Below are 6,593 nucleotides of genomic sequence, written 5' to 3'. Positions count from 1 at the left end.
TAATTGAGGCCCTTAATATTTTCAATCTTACTTTTTTATATTTAGAATTTATGACCTTAAGTTTTTCAATCCCACTTTATACATTTACAATTGAACTCATATTATTTTCAATCTCACTTTCTACCTTTATAATCGAGGCTCCTAATTTTTTAATCTAACATTTTACATTTATAATTGAGGCCCTAACTTTTTTAATCTCATATTTTACTTATACAATTTAAGCCCCTAATTTTTTTCAATCACACTTTTTACCTTTAAAATTGAGACCCTTAATTTTTTAAATCTCACTTTTTACATTTATAATTGTGGTCCTTAATTTTTTCAATCATACTTTTACTTTATAGTTTAAGCCCCTAATTTAATTATTTTTATATGATTTATTAATATAATATTAAATTATTTATTCAAAGTAATAAAATATACTTTCATTTTATAAGAGTCTATATTTTAGTTTCATTCAGGCCCAGAAAATGTCTTAAATGACTCTTCATAAACCCAAGCATTATTGTGAGGAACACAATAGGTCAAGGGCGGAGGCATAGTTTACAAGTTCTTTTATGGAAATAATACTATGTTAGAACCAAAATCATAATAAATACGAAAAAGCAACCAAAATCTAATCATATCAAATCATCAAGAATAATAAATATCATATTTGGGGAAGCGTATATGAATTAACCGATAGGTTGAAATCCTTGAGTATATCTTTGGTTTTGATCTTCCAAGAAGATAGAGTTCCCTTAAGTATAAGTTCTCTAACGGAGATAAGAATCAGTTTTTGATTTTACTTATAACTCTATCCCTCATCAAGTTATAAATGCAACTTTAGTAGTATATACACTTTTATTTTCACAACACTTTTAATACCTTACGACTTTATAACATAATTGGTCACTTAATTTACGCCATATTTTATAATGATAATATAAATTATAAATAGCTTCCCATAATTACGGATTTTAATTCAACATACTAAGTAAAATAAAAATTTTAATAATGGCCTGTAAGAAAAAAATTATATAAAATAAAATACAAACACGAAAAAATTATGACCGGATAGGCGAGGAACACGTTTGTTAGGTCATAACTACAATTACTTAAAGAAAGAAAATATAAAGATTAAATTTAAACATTTATAGCATATACTTAAGAAATGTGAGCGAGATGCAACGTGAGATTTCTCGCTTTGCATTACCAACACTATTCTTTAACGCAAAGTGATAGTCTTGTAAATATGAGCAAATGAAATTAGTCACTTAAGTACTAATATTATGTGAATTTGGATTAATATGTAGTGACATGAGTATTTATTTTCTTTAACAAATAAATGAAGCTTGAACTTGTTAAGATAAAGATTAATCCATGACACACAATTAAATTATGAAATAAATAAACAAATTTTAACTAATACACCTCAAGATGCTTGTAAGTGTTGGTCATGCTCAAGAGAGTTAGAGTATTTAAGTCCCACATTGGGAAGGGGAGCATTTAAGTCCCACATTTTGAAGCGAAATACATTTGAGAAAGGTATTTAAATGGGAACTCTTTCCCTTCTTTAGTGAATGTGGTGAAAATAACTCATTTACATGTGCTCATGCGCACCAAGATCATTCAGTATGCTCGGTCTGTGGTTGTTGTCATGGTAATATGTGTGTTCAATAGTTCCATGCACTATTTTAGAAAAATTACAGAAGAATTTCTTTGAAATTATTTTTTTGTAAAACTGAAATGAGATCTTTCAAATTATATTTATAGACAAAACAAATATTTTAATGGTGTATTTACTTGATACAATTACAAATATTTTAACCGGTGTATTTATTTACTAGAATTACATGTTAATTGTTGAAATTATATGTTGATTGATAAAATTATGAATTAATCTGATGTGATACAACAACTGTAACAGTTGTTAATATTTGGAAGATTGATTGTTAAATTTCCATGGTTTAACCTAGATGGGTTTAGGGCTAGGTTCAAATCTTTATGGCTGTAGACAACAACATAATTTCTAAATTTACAGAGCTTTAAGTCAGCCGTTTGACTTGCTGATTAATAGTTATCATAACAACTATATTTTTTTTGGGGGGAATTTGGATAGTTTCGAGGTCAGATTAAACAAGTTACAAGTTCATTACAATATTTATTCAACCATTATTTTTGCAAATTGAATATGTGTCTTTATGATGGATTTACATGGATATTTTTAACCCTAGTGACAAACCTATAAGTAGCTAATTATTCAGCATTTGAAACCATTCAATTCAAAACAAATTTCATATTTATATGTATATTCCTCTTTCCTTTAAAGCTTTCTAAGCTTTCTTTTTTGGTGTTAAGAGAAGAGCAGTACCACCATTTTCCACTCTAATATTTGGGTGTATGACTATTAGAGATAACATGCTATCTTTGGGGAACGAGAGCACCTACTGAAGTGATTACACACAATGAGACAAAATCATTTCTAAGGCAGTAGTTTATACCACGACATAGTTATTTCTTTACCATTTTTTTATTTTAATATTATCCAGTAAGTACTAAAGGTTTGATTTTATAGTAATTTTACCAAAAGTTTAGAAATGGTTTAATATTGCAAAATGTGAAATCTCGGGTAAAAGTTTGTTATAGATTTGTCCAAGCTCGACGCACTCGATGAGATCAATTTTTTGAGTGTTCTTAACATATACTCTTCTTATTCGAGTAACATGGTCTTGAATACGTGTTGCTTAAGCCACCACCTCGTCCCATTTCATTATCCTTAGACGATGCATTTAATGTTGTTGGTGGTGACGGTACCACCCACTTTTACAGGTGAAGTTCTTTATCCTGCTGCTGTTTTTGTCCCTACTCCAGTGTTCAACATGTTTCTCAAATAGTAGAGTGCAAAGTGAATTTGGGAAACGTTGGAGAAGATGTATGGAGCCGATGATGTTGGTATAAAGAAATATGTGGCCACCTGATAACTCTCTAAAAGAGTTATCTTTAGTATCCTTTTTTGCCTAGGTTTAGTTTGAACTTGATTATTTTTAGGATAATATTTTTTTTAACATTTTGCATAGTAGGAACTTTTTAGGTTGCCTATTGCTGAATTTGAATTTTGTTGCTATTAAACTGTTACACTAGTGCCGTAGCATTACAGGAAATGCTGAGCGAATGCTGCAACAGCCGATGAAACTCCAGACGATTAGAATAACTCTCTGGATGGGAAAGATATCTTGAGCAGTTGTCAATGGATTGGATATCACCTGAAACATGGAAACCTTTCTTTGGAGGATGAAAATCTCCTTAAAGCTATAAATGAAAGTAGTTTGCAAGCTAGAAAAGTGTAATGATCGGAAGCAAATAGAAATTACTCATTTCCACGTTAATCCTCCTACGTCATGGAAGCTTAAGCCCCTTGTCAGGGATTGCTACAGCACAAGGAGAGCTCGCTGAGTAGCAATGGTAGTCAGCAGATCGCCATTCGAATCCTTCTATTAAGAGAGTGAGTGATTTGGATGTTTTATAAACTTTATGGATGATATTGTGGATTTATTTTGTTATGTTTATTTTTCTACTTCTTTTATTTTCTTATTGCTTTATGATTATGAGTAGAAATACTTATAATTAAATGTATGGTAATTTCAATTACTTATAGAAATAGATTTGGTTGATTTGATTTATACCTTTGATAGCATTGGTGTTGCTGAGTAGCAATGTGTGTGTTGAAAATAATGCAACCAATCGATTGGATTTATTAATATTTTTAGCCTTTAATTAATGAAAGTAATTAGAGAATTTCAAAAGGTTTTAATCAATGCTGAACACATAGATTTAGTATGCTATGTTTACATAAGGTAAGATGTTCACAATTTCCTTTCCATCGATTTGATATCTGACTTAGTATTCGCTGAACTATTGTAGAATGAACTGGTGTTTCTTTTATTGATTTCCTTTACTTAGCATTTATTCCTTACTCGTCATTCTTTTATGCCTAAAAACTCTAATGAAAACATATTTCTCCTTATGGGTTTGAGATCCGTATCATTAACTTGCTTCCACTTTATTACTTGATTTACGACACGTACACTTGTATAGTTGCTATAACATTTTCGTAGCATCAAGTTTTTAGTGTCGTTGTCGAGGAAAACCAGATTGATTTAGAGTTTTTCTTTATTTCGTTTACTTTTTTATTTTCTTTTATCGGTACTTTTTAGTTTTCATTTTTCTAGTGTATGCCCCGAAGCGACGAAGTATTAGAGCCATTTGATTCAGAGATTGAAAGTACTTTTTAGAGATGTCACTAAGAAGCTGCAAAAAATAGAACAAAAATGGTTGGATGAAGGAATGGAATTTTACCCTTATTACATAATGAAGATGATGGTGAGTTGATTGGTGACATTGGAGCTGGGCAATCATACCAAAATATGGATGATCGTGATCGTGCTATCTATGAGCATGTAGTGCCGACTCTGGATAGTATACATTCATTCATAGTGAGGCCAATGATTAATGTTGTGTACTTTAAATTAAAGACGATCATGTTCCAAATGTTATATTCTATGGGATAATATAGAGGGTTTATTATTGAAGATCCTAGAGCTCATGTGAGACGTTTATAAAGGTTTGTGATTTTTCTATTCAGTAAGGTGTTCCGGATGAGGCACTAAAGTTGAAGTTATTTCCTCATTGATGCATGACAAAGCAAGGGTTTGGTTTATTTCACTACCACTAGGTGATATTGCATCTTGGAATGAGTTAGCACAAAACTTTTTGTTGCAATACAACCCACAGAACATGAATACGAAACTTTGAAATGATCTAACTTCATTCAAGAAAAGGAGGATGAAAGCTTTTATGATGCAAGATAAAGATTCAAGGATTTGTTACTAAAGTGTCCTATGCATGGATTCCCCTATTGGACCCAAATGGAGATGTTTTATAATGGGTTAAATATACATACTTGTATGGTGGTTGATGCTTCAACGAACAAAGCTTTGTTAGATAAGGCATATAATGAGGCTTGCGAGATTCTGCAAAGGATCTCAACTAATGATTGCAAATATTCCAATACGAGAAATATGTTTGGTTGTCGCCATGCTATAGCAATAGATTTTGAAGCTTTCAAATCTATGGCATCTTAGATTTCATCATAGACGAAAATGGTGAAGAAATTGGAAAAACCATGAGAAATGTAAGAAGTCAAATCTGCATCTCTCATTACTTAAGTTTATTGTGGTGAATTACTTGTGTTTATTATAGCGATAATCACAACTTCGATGAATGTCCCCAAAATCTGGAATATATCTATTATGTGTGTAATTATCAAAGGAATGAAAATGCTTTCGGTAATACATATAACGCCAATTTCAGAAATCATCCTAATCTTTCTTAGTGAAGTCAGAATGTTGCCAATCCATAGCAACAACATTATAATCAATAGAACTCGATGCCACAACCATAAACACAATATCCAATTGCTCAAGCACAACAAAGGTAAACATATCAAGCTCAAACTTCAACTTTATCATCTCTTGAAGCTTTGATGAAAGAGTATATGGCGATCCAATCAACATCGCTAAGGGATCTTGAGAATCAGATGGTGAAAATGGTAATGCTCTTAATAATTGGTTGCAAGGAATGTTGCCTAGAGATACTGAAAATCCAAAGCATAATGGTAAAGAGCATTGCAAAGGCATCATTTCAAAGAGTGGAATTCATATTGGGGAGCTGGTTGAGGAGCCTAAGATGAATGATATGAAAGTTCCTAAGCATGGTAAGGAAAAGGGAAAAAATGTTGAGTCTAAGCCACTTGTGACTCATACCACAACATCAAATGCTGAACAATGTAGTAATTCAGAGGCATTGTTGACAACATCGCCTACTACTTCTGACGCTCCACCAACTTCAATTCCACAACAACAACAAAAAATGCCTCAACCATTTTCACAACACTTCAAAATACAAAGAAATATCATCAATATAAAGATTTTATTAATTTCTTTCGCCAACTCACAATTAACATTCCGTCAACTTATGCTTTAGAGAAAAATTCAAATTACATCAAATTCATGAAGGAAGTTCTTTCGAAGAAAATGAGACTTGGTGAATTTTAGACTGTTGTTCTTATTGAAGGCTCTTGTTTTATGGCTATAAGCCAATTCCCACCAAAACTTAAAGATCAATGGAGTCTCACTATTTCTTGCAACATTGGTGATACATTTGTAGGTAAAGCTTTATGTGATTTAGGTGCTAGCATAAATCTAATGTCATTGTAAATCTTTAGGAAATCTGGGAGTCGCATAGCAATGCCTACTATGATTACTTTACAACTTGATGATCGTTCTACCGTGCATCATAGTGGTATTGTGGAGAATATGCTTGTTAGAGTAGATGTCACATATTGTGAGTGCTATAAATTACACAAAAAATATGTGCAAGTATAAATAATCAAAAAAATAATATAATAGTGAGTGAGTGTCGTCTGTATAGGGATTGGAGGGATCTTGTGTAAAGTTTATGAACTATTCTAAAATAACTAAGTATAGTTAATGTGGTATGAACAAGTGAGATGGAAATGTTGAGCCAAAATGAACTTTACACAAATGAAGTTG

General features: G+C 31.6%; 1 non-coding gene across 1 annotated transcript; it reads right to left on the bottom strand.

Annotated features, from left to right (window-relative positions):
* Positions 1-4,785: 4,785 nt before the first annotated feature.
* On the bottom strand, positions 4,786-4,891 carry LOC120176194. The gene has a single exon (XR_005521302.1). It is a non-coding gene; the product is annotated as a small nucleolar RNA R71 (small nucleolar RNA).
* Between the last annotated feature and the right edge of the window lie 1,702 nt (positions 4,892-6,593).

This window comes from Hibiscus syriacus, unplaced genomic scaffold (assembly GCF_006381635.1).
Source record: "Hibiscus syriacus cultivar Baekdansim isolate YM2019G1 unplaced genomic scaffold, ASM638163v2 tig00112230_pilon, whole genome shotgun sequence".
NCBI classification, from domain to species: Eukaryota; Viridiplantae; Streptophyta; class Magnoliopsida; order Malvales; family Malvaceae; genus Hibiscus; species Hibiscus syriacus.
This window is presented reverse-complemented; position numbering and strand designations above follow the sequence as displayed.